This window comes from Rhineura floridana, chromosome 7, assembly GCF_030035675.1.
Source record: "Rhineura floridana isolate rRhiFlo1 chromosome 7, rRhiFlo1.hap2, whole genome shotgun sequence".
NCBI classification, from domain to species: Eukaryota; Metazoa; Chordata; class Lepidosauria; order Squamata; family Rhineuridae; genus Rhineura; species Rhineura floridana.
In genome coordinates this window covers 133,428,413-133,443,350 of record NC_084486.1, presented here as the reverse complement: position 1 = coordinate 133,443,350, position 14,938 = coordinate 133,428,413, and positions in this window count along the sequence as shown.

Sequence of the window (14,938 nt, the reverse complement as noted above, 5' to 3'; positions counted from 1 at the left end):
AGGTCACCCAGTGAGCTTCATGGCTATGTGGGGATTTGAACCCTAGTCTCATTTTGTTCTCACAACAACCCTGTGAGATAGTAGGTTAGACTGGCCCAGGCAGGGTTATTCAGTGAACAAAAATGATGCAAATAGGATCTCTTTTAATTGTGCTATCGACCTGCTTACTTCCACTCTGACTGGGGCATCTTGCAGCATGGGGAAGAGATGGGGGCACATCACAGCTGAAGTTCACCCATATAGGAGCATTATCTCTTGTTTATTACAGAGACGCCTGTTGCAGGTTTTGCTGCTGAGAGCAGCAGTCAGTTAGTGCGGCCACTTGAGTCACAGCTTGTTGATCCTGAGGAGGCAAAACTAGAAAGTGAGGTTCAGAAAGGAGGCCCTGTGCATGAGAAGGAGGAGGGCATGAAGCAGTGCCAGTTGCCCACAGCCACATCTGCAGAACAGCAAGTACCATGGTTTGGCTTTGAGAAAGCTTGTACATTTGTGAGCCAGAGTGGGAAAAATGTTGTTGTACGATGCAATTACTGTCTTCCAAGGATCAAAAATCTGAGATCAGCTGTTTCCTCCTCATCCAATGTGAAGAAACATTTTGAGGTAAGCCTTTGTCATGCTGGTCCTCAAAGAGTGTCCATTGTCTATTTATGTTTAAATTGTGAAGTTCCTCTTCCATTTTTTCTTGGATTCATGCTTTGTTCTTCTTCCTCAGAGGGCACACCCTGAGAAGCTGAGAGCAATGGAAGAAGCAATAAAGGCAAGGAGACGTGGCCTTCCTGAACCAATGCATGACACCCCTCCTCCCAAAATGCTGAAGCAGCAGCAGACAACCCTTGAGAGGTGGGGATCTGGCAGGGAGCCTGTCACCCAGAGCAATCTCGACAGGAGAATCATTGATTTCATTGTAGAGGAGACATTACCACTTCAGACTGTGGACAAACCATCATTCATTAATCTGGTTCGCATTGGACTCCCCAAAGATCTCACCATCATATGTGCCAAGACTCTGAGAGACAGAATTGAGAAGAGAGCATGCCACATGAGAGAAACTCTTGCAAACCGAATGGGTGCTGTGGCATATATAGCAACCACTGCAGATTGTTGGATCAATGGCAAGAAGAGTTACTTTGGGGTAACAGCCCACTGGATCAACCCAACTACCCTGAAACGTGAGGTCGGGGCCTTGGCTTGTAAGCGTCTGAAGGGGCGCCATACATACGATGTCCTTTCAAAAGCACTGCATGATGTACATGTGCAGTACAGGATCCACAACAAAGTTATGTGCACTACTACAGACAATGGCTCCAACTTTGTGAAAGTGTTCAGAGTTTTCACGGCCAAAGAACCAGTGGAAGCTGCAGGCACCAGTGACGATGATGGTGATAACCAGGAGGAGGAGGAGGCTGAGGTGGAGTTTGTGCCTATCTGTGAGATCCTGGACACAGGACCTGAGGCAGAGGAAGAAGCTGCAGACTCAGGAGAGGATTTTGTTTTACCACCACACCAGAGATGTGCTAGCCACACCCTCAACCTTGTGGCAACACAAGACATAGAGGCCATGCTTTCTGACTCCTCCAAAAGTAGTCTTCTTGGTCCTTTCAAGAAACAGTTTCGTTCCTTGATGGGAAAGTGCAGCAAGTTGTGGTCCAAGCAGAACCAGTCAGCCCAGATTGCTGAGTATATCCGTGCGCAATGTGGTGTGTATCTGAAGGTACCAAATAAGACCAGGTGGAATTCCACCTTTGATGCGTTGAAGCAACTACATGAGCTCCTGTCAACTGTGCCACTAAAAATGCATCCCATAATGGACCGCTGCTCCTTGTCCAGGATCACAACTGCTGAGACTGAAGTGGTACAGGAATACACAGAGATTATGGAGCCACTAGCCCAGTCCCTAGATATCCTGCAATGGGAGAACGGCATGTTCATGGGGTATTTGCTACCAACGCTCTGCAATCTGGACCGCAAGTTAGAAGGACTGGAAAACAAACCTGAGAGGTACACATACTGTTTTCAGCTGCTGACAGGTGTGCGCGAAGCCCTAAGAAAGCGGTTTGCAGCTATCTGGGAGGACAAGAGGCTTTTTCTGGCAGCCTGCCTACACCCTCACTTCAAACTAGATTGGCTGGAATCGTGTCAGGCCACCACCCATACCAACAAGTAAGAACAAGGAGGGAAATGTTGTCTCAAGGGAGGCATCAGAGGGCTTAAGGTGGTAGGCAGGGGCTGGGCCTTTTCTTCCTGGGGCTCCTCATCACAACCTTGGGTTGCTGCAGGTAATCCTTAAGGGTCTGCTGTGCTGCCCCATGAGTGTGGTGACTTGGTCACCTTCCTACCTTTCATGTCATCATCCACAGGCTCAGGCTCGACCCTGAACCAGGGGACATGACAAGCATCAGGAAATGAAGAGCAGATGATGGTTTCCTAACATATATGTGTTAACATATCCTCTCTCTTTCTTAGATACACAATGGAAGCCTTGTTGAAAGCTGAAATAAAGATCGGTGTACTTAATGAGGACAGTGATCAGTCTTCAGATAAATACCAGGAAGGAGATGACTTAGAAGATTACTTCTTTAACTTTCTGCCCCAGGGCAAGAAGTCAGCAGTGGACACTGCTGAGGAGGAACTGGTGAGGTACCTGAGGTCTCCCAGCAGGGAAGTGTCATCACTCCATGGCTTTCCACGTGTGCTGCGGTGTTTTTTGCAGCACAACACAGGCATGCCTTCAAGCGCCGCAGTAGAACGCCTGTTCAGTACTGGTGGCAACGTAATGACTGTAAAAAGATATTCCTTGTCTGACATGCTCTTTGAGCATCTTGTTCTTTTGAGACATAACAGAAACATATTATAAAAGCATTTCAAGTGTAAAATTTGATTTCAAGAGTTGGGGTATCTTCATTGCTTGGGGGGATGTGAGATTCTGTTATGCCATTATGTTAATCTTATGGATAAAATTTTTTATTCTACTACCCCGTGTGTGTGTGTGTTTATTTTTAATATTGTTTTAGGCTTCTTAGATGTGCAGCAGCCAAGGCCAGCACCTTGTAGGAGTTTTTAAAAAAAAGTAACTGAAATGTAATTGTAGTGATTACTTTTGAGAAAAAGTAAAGTAATCAGTTACTTTCAGAGCAATTGTGATTGTAACGGTGATTACTACTTTTTGGGCCAAGTAATTGTAACTGTAATTTATTACTTTTTAAAAGTAATCTTCCAAGCTCTGATCAGGAGGTCTGTTCCACAAAACATAGGAAGCGGACCTTTAGTATGATGGTACCTACCCATTGGAATTCCCTCCCCTTAAATATTAGACAGGAGCCATGTCTGTTATCTTTTCAGTGCTCACTGAAGACTTTCGTCTTTCAACATGTCTTTCAACATACCGGGAAAGATATTAGAACAGATAATAAAAGAGTCCATTGGCAACTATCTAGATGACAATGCTGTGATTAGTAAGAGCCAGCATGGGTTTGTCAAGACAAAATCCTGTCAAACTAATCTCATCTCTTTTTTTGATCGGGTCACTAGCTTAGTAGATGGTGGAAATGCTGTAGATGTCATCTATCTAGATTTCAGCAAAGCGTTTGACAAAGTCCCCCACGACCTTTTGATTAGCAAACTGGTCAAATGTGGACTAGATGGAAATACTGTCAGGTGGATTCACAACTGGTTGGAAAACCATACTCAAAGAGTGGTCGTCGGTGGCTCTGCTTCGGACTGGAAGGAGGTTTCGTGTGGAGTGCCACAGGGTTCTGTCCTGGGGCCGATACTCTTCAACATTTTTATCAATGACTTAGATGATGGGGTGGAGGGAAGCCTTATGAAGTTTGCGGATGAAACAAAACTGGGAGGGATAGTTAACACAATGGAAGACAGGAATAAAATCCAAAGGGACCTGGATAGACTAGAAAATTGGGCTGAAATTAATAAAATGAAATTCAATAAAGACAAATGCAAGATTCTGCATTTAGGCCACAAAAACAAAATGCACGGATACAGGATGGGAAATACCCGGCTTAGCAGTAGTGCATGTGAGAAGGACCTTGGAATTGTAGTGGATCGCAAGTTGAACATGACCCAGCAGTGTAATGCTGCGGCAAAAAAGGGAAACACGGTTTTGGGCTGCATAAACAGAGCTATAGTTTCCAGGTCGAGGGAAGTAATAGTCCCACTATATTCTGCATTAGTCAGGCCTCATCTGGAATACTGCGTTCAGTTCTGGGCGCCTCATTTTAAGAAAGATATAGACAAGTTAGAGCGGGTTCAGAAGAGGGCGACGAGGATGATAGCCGGTATGGAGAGCAAGTCTTACGAGGAAAGGTTGAAGGAACTTGGCATGTTCAGTCTGGTGAAGAGAAGGCTGAGGGGTGACATGATTGCACTCTTTAAGTACCTGAAGGGCTGTCACATAGAGGAGGGTACAGATTTGTTCTCTGCTGCCCCAGAGGGTAGGACTAGGTCTAATGGTTTTAAGTTGCAGGAGTGTAGATTCAGATTGGACATTAGAAGGAACTTCTTGACAGTAAGGGCAGTTCGGCAATGGAACCGACTGCCTAGGGAGGTGGTGGGATCCCCTTCGCTGGATGTCTTCAAGCAGAGGCTGGACAGCTATCTGCAGGAGATGCTCTAGCTGTGGATTTCCTGCTGTGAGCAGGGGGTTGGACTCGATGGCCTACAAGGCCCCTTCCAACTCTATGATTCTATGATTCTATGCTTTTTAAGTAGAGACCTTATTTCAGTCTGCATTTGTGTTGGAATTGCTTTTTAAGATGTTTTTAAAGCTTTTTTTAAAAAGATGTTTTTAAAGATGCTTCAGTTTAATATGTTTTAAAGGATGTTTTGTTTTAATATATTTTAGAATCTGATTTTGTGATGTTTTAGAGTGTTTTTAGTGTTTTTGTTTGCTGCCCTAGGAGGAAGGGCGGATATAAATTAAAATAAACAAATAAATAAATGTTACCACATTATTGCCATCTGGAGGGGCACTCTTGCACTACAGGGAAACAAAAGCAGGAGAACACAAGCATACCAGAACATTTGTGGTATGAAAAGTTACAGGATTTCAGCAGAAAGTTATGGGACATGCATCAACTGGAAATGAAGCAGTATGTCCACCCAAAACTTTTGCAGGTGCAGACAGTATTGAAAGCGGGATTGTGTATAACTGCCCCAAGATCATAATGAACACAAATCATCATGACAGAATAATAAAAAAGATATCTGGAGGGGTCCAACTCTATCAGATATGGGCAGAGAAGGTGTAAAACTATTAATAGGTCAGGGAAAATAAAGTTTTGTCTAACACCAAAAGGATAACAAAGTAGGCACTAGGTGTGCTTCCTTGGGGGACAAAGGTTGAGTTGCCACCACTGAGAAGGCCCTTTCTTGCATTGCCACACATGTCCCTTCAATTGCCAGGGGCACCTGGAAGAGGGCCTCCAAATAACATATTTATGTGTGGGCAGGCTGATGTGGAGGTAGGTGGTAAGTTTAGGGAAAGAGTCGCCATATAGGGCTTAGACCAGGATCATTCAGACCACGATATTTCAATCTCTATGTATGGATGTGAAAGTTGGACAGTGAAAAAAGCAGATAAGAGAAAAATCAACTCATTTGAAATGTGGTGCTGGAAGAGAGCTTTCGTCCTCCGTGCCTGAGGCCTGGAAAGTGGCAAATGTAACGCCAATCTTCAAAAAGGGATCCAGAGGGGATCCCGGAAATTACAGGCCAGTTAGCTTAACTTCTGTCCCTGGAAAACTGGTAGAAAGTATGATTAAAGCTAGATTAACTAAGCACATAGAAGAACAAGCCTTGCTGAAGCAGAGCCAGCATGGCTTCTGCAAGGGAAAGTCCTGTCTCAGTAACCTATTAGAATTCTTTGAGAGTGTCAACAAGCATATAGATAGAGGTGATCCAGTGGACATAGTGTACTTAGACTTTCAAAAAGCGTTTGACAAGGTACCTCACCAAAGGCTTCTGAGGAAGCTTAGCAGTCATGGAATAAGAGGAGAGGTCCTCTTGTGGATAAGAAATTGGTTAAGAAGCAGAAAGCAGAGAGTAGGAATAAATGGACAGTTCTCCCAATGGAGGGCTGTAGAAAGTGGAGTCCCTCAAGGATCGGTATTGGGACCTGTACTTTTCAACTTGTTCATTAATGACCTAGAATTAGGAGTGAGCAGTGAAGTGGCCAAGTTTGCTGACGACACTAAATTGTTCAGGGTTGTTAAAACAAAAAGGGATTGCGAAGAGCTCCAAAAAGACCTCTCCAAACTGAGTGAATGGGCAGAAAAATGGCAAATGCAATTCAATATAAACAAGTGTAAAATTATGCATATTGGAGCAAAAAATCTGAATTTCACATATACGCTCATGGGGTCTGAACTGGCGGTGACCGACCAGGAGAGAGACCTCGGGGTTGTAGTGGACAGCACGATGAAAATGTCGACCCAGTGTGCGGCAGCTGTGAAAAAGGCAAATTCCATGCTAGCGATAATTAGGAAAGGTATTGAAAATAAAACAGCCGATATCATAATGCCGTTGTATAAATCTATGGTGCGGCCGCATTTGGAATACTGTGTACAGTTCTGGTCGCCTCATCTCAAAAAGGATATTATAGAGTTGGAAAAGGTTCAGAAGTGGGCAACCAGAATGATCAAGGGGATGGAGCGACTCCCTTACGAGGAAAGGTTGCAGCATTTGGGGCTTTTTAGTTTAGAGAAAAGGCGGGTCAGAGGAGACATGATAGAAGTGTATAAAATTATGCATGGCATTGAGAAAGTGGATAGAGAAAAGTTCTTCTCCCTCTCTCATAATACTAGAACTCGTGGACATTCAAAGAAGCTGAATGTTGGAAGATTCAGGACAGACAAAAGGAAGTACTTCTTTACTCAGCGCATAGTTAAACTATGGAATTTGCTCCCACAAGATGCAGTAATGGCCACCAGCTTGGACGGCTTTAAAAGAAGATTAGACAAATTCATGGAGGACAGGGCTATCAATGGCTACTAGCCATGATGGCTGTGCTCTGCCACCCTAGTCAGAGGCAGCATGCTTCTGAAAACCAGTTGCCGGAAGCCTCAGGAGGGGAGAGTGTTCTTGCACTTGGGTCCTGCTTGCGGGCTTCCCCCAGGCACCTGGTTGGCCACTGTGAGAACAGGATGCTGGACTAGATGGGCCACTGGCCTGATCCAGCAGGCTCTTCTTATGTTCTTATGTTCTTATGTTCTTATGATACCATGGACTGCGAAAAAGACAAATAATTGGGTGTTAGAACAAATTAAACCAAAACTATGACTAGAAGCTAAAATGATGAAAATGAGGTTATCATACTTTGAACACATAACAAGAAGACACGATTCACTAGAAAAGACAATAATGCTATGAAAAACAGAAGGGAGTAGAAAAAGAGGGCCAAATAAGAGATGGATTGATTCCATAAAGGAAACCACAGACCTGAACTTACAAGATCTGAACAGGGTGGTTTATAACAGATGCTAGAGGTTGCTGATTCATAGGGTCACCATAAGTCGTAATCAATTTGAAGGCACATAACAACAACAAAGAGGGCTTAGAACAAAATTGCCAGCCAGCAACTTGAATTGTACCCAGAAATGGACTGGGAGCCAATGCAGTTACTTACATTGGAAACCTCTAACTTCAGCATGGCTGGAATATAGTTTACTGTATATCTGTTGTTCCACCCACTTTTGCCTCTGGCCCTGCCCACCACTGGCATGCAGCCCCCATCAGGCTGCCCATGAGGCAATGTGGTCCTCAGACTGAAAAAGGTTCCTCACCCTGGTCTAAAACCTAGTTACTTTTTTTTTTTTAACATAAGTGATTACATATTAAACCCTCACTGGTAGTCCAGTAGTTGTCACTTGTGATCAGGTGCTACAGCAGTAATCTGACAGGTGATAAATGGCTGATTGTGCAGATGCCTTTAGTTCCATGGAAATGTGCCATTCTATGCTTCCAGCTGAGGGTCGGTCTCACTTTCCTTTAATTCAGTTTGTCTCTCTGTTCATTGTACAATAACTCCTTATAGCCTTGATTATGTGTTTTCTCTACCATATATTCTGAGTCACAGCATTACTGCATTCGTGCCTTGCTCTTATATAGTGGCATCTCCGAGTGAAAGCTACAGGGAAAGGCTATGACACTAGTTATAAATCAGGGAATAACAGAAGACCGAATGAAATCCTCTAGCACCAAGAAGGTGTCCTGTGCAGACAAGTAATAGAATTTTAACAGATCTCTGCAGGAGCATACAAAATATTGAAGAAGCAGGCTTGCAGGAGAATTGTGAGAAGAGCACAATTGATTCCTGTCACTAGAGGGATTAAAATGGCATAACATCATCAAATTTATTGTGCGGTCATGGACCCAATACAATTAATTTTGCAAGAAGTAAAACCTATGGTTATAAAATATATAAAATATATCAGACAAAGCTCGTGAGGATTAAAATGACGTTAATTTGCTAAGAAGACGGGGGAATCTTCATACGGATACATTGAGCGGCAGAGATAAACTTAGCAGCAGATAGAGTTGTTGGTTTGTCATAACCAACCAGAAGACGTTGCAGTAGTATGGTTTTAGGCCTGCCGGGGAGATTTTTTAAAATTGGATTTAAGTGTTTGAAACATTCGACTGTGTAGTAGGGGCAGTCAAAGAGGACATGGGGCAAGGTCTTGACGTCTACGTTCTTGCAGGGACATAAATGAGATTCAAAAGGGATGCCCTGAAAACGGCCTACTGACACTTCCGGGAAGGGTGACTTAGCCTGTGCCTGCTTTTGAGACGGGCTCCTGCCTCAAAAGAAGCTTATTCAGATATATCAGTCAGTTTTTTCTTTTTTTTTGACTGATTAAACTTCTCCCGGGTAGGGAGAAACGAAGAGATTAACCTCAAAGCCTATTTTTGTTGGGACGACCAGATCTCATTAATTTATGGGACGAGGTCCAGCCGACGAAGGTGGGACGGATTTTCAACAGCAAGCTCTATCTGTTAAAGCGAACGTTCATCTTATCTTCTAAGAGAGAACGCACTAACAGGCAAGCACCCTTCTTTCTATATTTTTCTTTTACTTAACTTAAATTGTTGCTGTTTAAAAGAGATTTGCCAGATTGATCAGTTTTTGACATCTCACTGGGGAGCCATAACTTCTCTCTGCTACGCACTAATTAATAGCTTATCTCTGTTTTTGTTGCAAAAAGCTGTCCTGGATTTGCATTCTAAAGATATACACAGAAGAGGGATTTCTATTCCAGATTTTTATTTTGAAAAATATTATACTGTTTTGAGACTACTCTCTTTTTGGTCTATTTTATTTTGACGAATCTGTTTCTTGACGATTGCCATTAATTGTTTCGATCCTGGGAACTGCATTTTGTTTACTTAACTATTGGAGAGATAAGGCTGTCTGCTCTGTTTATACTGTGATGTCACCAAGTTTGGAGAATTAACCCAATTGTTGCTGAAATAAGAAGTGGTTTTCCTATATTTTTCTTTTAAAATGGCAATTAAGAAAGTGGCTGAAAATCTGGAAATAACTATGTTTCAGAAAATAATGGATGAGATTGAGATAATGAAAATTGAATTGAGTAAAATGAAGCAGGAGATTAAAGATATAAGGGTCCCTGTGAGAGAGGTGACCCTGGAAGGGGTCCCTGTGAGAGAGGAGACCCCGGAGATTGGAACAGGGGTCCCTGTGAGAGAGGAGACCCTAGAGACTGGAATAGGGGTCCCTGTGAGAGAGGAGATCCCGGAGATTGGAACCAACGTGGAACAGGAACAAGATTTGGAGTCTATGGACTTTAGAAATAAAATCTATTGTTTGGAACTCAATGTTATCTCTGAAGAAATGAATGAAGATTCTAGAGATAAAGTTATCAATGGCATGGATAATCTTCTGGACTGGAATGATGTGATGGAGCCCAATATAGAGAAAATCTATGGAATTAACTGCAGCCATGTGACAATGGAAAAACTTTTAAGAGATGACCCAGTGTATTTTGAAAAAAAGAACAGAGATATGATTTTACAGCAGTATTTCAGCAACCTATTCAGAATGGATGGCAAGAAAATATTTGGGATAGAGGTAATTCCCATCAGACTCTTACTATATGACTATGGCTTTGACAGCAAGATTATTATGGAATACTGATAATGGAAGATTGGATATTGAAATTACTGGACTTAACAAGACTACTGAAGATGGAAGATGGAAAATGGAACTAATAGAGATAATAGAACAATGGCTACTGAAATTATTGAACCTAACAGATTCTGATGTGATGGATTAATTGAAATGTTTATTTTGACTATGGTTATGACAATAAGATTATCATAATTAGTAATGAGATGGATTAATCGATATGCTTATCTGGAAAAAAAAATTGATAGATATATTTCTTAAAGAATTGAAACCTCTCTTTGACTTTTTGTGGAAAGAATAAAGTAATGTTTATGAGATTTGATGATTAAGTAAGATAACTACTGGAGGAAAGTGATTTTATAATATGACTTAAGAGACAGGATTGTTATATATTATAGACTTATAACTGATTTGATCTTTGACAAATGGGAAGTCAATATTTTACTCTTTATTTTTTATTTTTGTTTTTTTTTCTTTTTTTCTTTTTGTTTAACTATTTTTGATTTTGTTTTTTGTCTTTGAATGTTTTATGATTTTGTCTTGTATGTTTTATGAAAATCTGAATAAAAATTATTGAAAAAAAAAAAAAAGAAAACGGCCTACTGAAAGTGAGGAGAAGATGCAATTAAATCGGGCCCTAGAGAAAACTTGACGGAATTTAGGCATGGTCAGATGTTCTAGATATGGAGCAGGTTTAGGGAATGTGAAATTTAGATCAGAGTAAAGGGGGGAGCAGGTTTTGGTGGCATTAGTCATCGAGCTCTGAAGATACATGTCCTTAATCCGAGTCTTGATGATTCATCTGGCTGTCACGGGATCCAGCAAAGCTAGATATTCCACTGAGAAACCCAGTGTGGCCAGCTTGGCAAGGAGAGCTTTGGACCAAGAGCTGGAGAAGGAACCACACCAGAGGAAATATAAATATCCAGAGGAAGTACTTGTATAGGCTAGTTTAACCCAGTATCTGAACGTTAGAGTCCAGGCAATAGATTCTAGTGAGGGCAGGCCTGCCTCCAGTCTGAGGGCGGCAGCCGGGACACAACGGGGGACCCCAAAAATTAAACTCAGAAATGATGATAAAGTTGATTCAATTTTAGGATTAAAACTCGGGGCCCAAATGGGGACACCATTTTGGACTTAAATGGCATAACTCCATTTGCATCTGGGCAGAAAATTACATTCTTTTCTGGGAAAATGTAAGGCAAAATTCTCAAGACACACAGAGAAAGAGAATGTGTGCGTGTGTTTGTTCAGGTTCAGCCCTAGAGAAAGTATTTGAAGGAGGGTTGTAGTGAAGGGCAAAGATAACAGAGGTATCAAAATTTGGGAGGTCTAGAAGTGTGAGGGTCTGGGACTCTTAGAAATAAGAATCAGGATGCAGAATAGGCTTAAAAAACATAGATTTCAAATTCTGTCCTCACATAGAATCATAGAATAGTAGAGTTGGAAAGGGCCTGCAAGGCCATCAAGTCCAACCCCCTGCTCAGTGCAGGAATCCAAATCAAAGCATTCCCGACAGATGGCTATCCAGCTGCCTCTCGAAGGCCTCTATTGTTGGAGAGCCAACCACCTCCCTAGGTCATTGGTTCCATTGTTGTACCAGTCATAATAGTTAGGACATTTTTCTTGATGTTAAGCTGAAATCTGGCTTCCTGCAACTTGAGCCCGTTATTCCGTGTCCTGCACTCTGGGACGATCGAGAAGAGATCCTGGCCCTCCTCTATGTGACAATCTTTCATGTACTTGAAGAGTGCTATCATATCTCCCCTCAGTCTTCTCTTCTCCAGGCTAAACATGCCCAGTTCTTTCAGTCTCACCTCATAGGGCTTTGTTTCCAGTCCCCTGATCATCTTTGTTGCCCTCCTCTGAACCTGTTCCAGTTTGTCTGCATCCTTCCTGAAGTGCAGAGACCAGAACTGGACGCAGTATTCAAGATGAGGCCTAACCAGTGCTGAATAGAGAGTAACAGCCAGAATCTGTAGAACCCCCTTTGCCCTCCCCACTTTGGGACATTTTCTGGGGTGGACCTGTGACTAAACCAGGTAGGATAGAAGCATCTGTCAATTTCTGTTCTCTCAGTTTCTTATTCTGCCAATCTTAAATTCACTTCTTCACATTTCTGCAGAAATTTGTGGATTTTTAAAATATGAAAATTCTTCAGCATTTTAGTAACAATTTCTCCCAATGAACACTTTTTTGTATGTAGTTTTGACTGTTCATGTTTTTGTAAGGAATTTCTTCTAATATAATATATTTCTGCATGTTATTTTCATGCATTATATTCATTTTTATTCACATTTTCCCCAGTATGTGCATTTTTGTAGATGCTGTTGGATCAGATAAGTGAATCGCAACATTCAAATAAGTGCGAATTTAGAAGGATGGCTGTGTTTCGGTTCTCATGTTGTTTTGGAAAGTGTGATAGATTGGGATTTAAATGCAAAGTGAATTTCTCCCTCATCCCTAAAGCCAGGACATTCTGAAATACTGGGTTAGATCAGGGAACAGATTTGCCACAGCCATAACAGGAAGTAGAAGTCAGTCAGTGCCTACAAAGGTGTATCCAGTACAAAAGTGGTTTACGTTGGTGTAATCCTTCCTTTCATCAAAGGTATGCTGGAGACTGCAGTTCTATTAAACAGCAGACATTCCAGCTAGCAGTCCTTCAGTCAGTCCTCTCACACTGCTTCCATTCTCTCGGGGCTTTGGACAGGTAGCAGGGTGGGGGAGTTATCGTAGTTTTAAAATTGTTTTGAAGATAAATTAGAGACAGGCCCCATGTATTGCTGGCTCTGTCAATCTGAGGAGTCACGGGGCTCAGGCCTGTCACCTTAACATGAAATATCTGCCCAGTTTCTGCTAAATGACACAAAAAAGGTGTGAGAGCAAGAAGTCCCACTTCATGGTGTGAAGGCCATAAATATAAGCTCTGGCACATAGTGATGATGTCATCACTTTAAGCCAGGGCACACATTCCTTTGGGACAGACATTGTGCTGTTATGGGGCCCAAGCCAGGTCCACTTCAGAATTTGAAGGGTCATTGCTCTGTGGCAGAGCATCTGCTTTGCATACAAAAGGTCCCAGGTTTAATCCTCAGCATCTCCAAGTTTACGCTGCTGGGGAGCTGCTACCAGAATGTGTAGACAATGCTGAACTAGATGGATTATATGGCCAGTTTGCAATTTTGTCACACAAACACCAACTTCAACACATTTAATCATCAGTTGGCTATCACTCAGTGTCAGTGTACAAAGCCACTCGTTTCTCAGTTTTCCTCCTCCACCTTCACAGACATCTGCTGCCATTTGGAGCAGCAAGCAAGCAAAGAGGGGCATTAATCCTTTGCAGCACCTGTCAGAGAGAATAGAACTCTGTCCTCCTTTCGCTCTTCTCTCAACAAGCTTTGATTTCGATTAACAAGATCTGCCTAATCTTCTCATTGCTACCTGTCTACAGAGTCGTTAATATACAGTTAAGGGATATTATTTTCTTTGGCATCAAGATTTACGATGGCTGTCCACCGAAAGGCCCATTAATTTTAGACAAATGCGCACCATACAGACTACGCTGATGGTTCTACAAATCTGGGGGGTACTGGACATTTACACACAGGCAGCTTTAAAATATTTAGATATATTCTGTGGGCTTCTCTTGGTGATGCGCATGAAATGTTGCTGAACAAAAAATTATATATGAATCCAGCCTCAATATGGAACCCAATCCAGTGTAATAATTAAAAGAATGAATTTCCATGTGACTCCAAGTTATTTTAATGTAGGGTGTCAGTAGAATAATTTAGTATGCATATATTGTCTGTATTTTTGCCTGTAAAGAAAGCTATCCAGCTATCACCCATATGCCTGAGTTAGGTAGTGAACTGGGCTCATTCAAATGATTGATGTACCAAGAGTAATTTAGCCTAATTTGACATGCTGGCTAGTTAACTGCAGTCTGCTCTGAAACATCAAACTGAGACGCACATTCTGGTGCTGCCTTGCATCCATGCCTGCACCACTGTCTGCATCTTATTTCCCTACCACGTGTGGAGCCCACATCAGGAAGAGCTTCCGTACTGAAGTGAGTCAAAGAAAAAGGGGAATTGAGGGCCACAGCACATTGGACTGTTAATCACAGGCCCCAAATTTGGGTGCTCCCTTTCAGACTTTATGTGTTTTACTATGGCAGACCCAGCAGCATATCACTAGCAATGTATGAAGCAGTGACCAGGGTGAACAGAACAAATGCAAAACACAAGAATATGGTAGATAAGCAAACTGGGAACATCAAGATATTAGTCCTCATGGTGGCACCATAACAGGCCATCTCTCCTTTCATTCTACCTTCTTTCTGAAAAGGGAAATTCTGTATATTTTAACCTGATCAACCAGCAGCTCATTCTGAATCAACCTTTATTTCATATGCATGTGTAACACTGCCTTATACCAAGTCAGGGCATTGGTCCATGATCCATCTAGCTTGGTATTGTCTACACTGACTGGCAGTGGATCTCCAGGATTTCAGAAACGGGTCTTTTCCAGCCCTACTTGGAGATTGAACCTGGAATCATTTTCCGCACACAAATCATGCAATCTACCACTGAGCTATAACCTCTTGTTGTGCCTAAACACATCTCCCAAGTTCACTTGTTGCTGCTCATTCCTATTGCTGCTATTGCCATTGTTTTCTCATACTGAAACAGTCAGATTCTGCTTCAAACTTGCAGAACCGATTCTCCTTCACACACGTACACATGCAAACTCGACCTGGAGAAGAAGGGC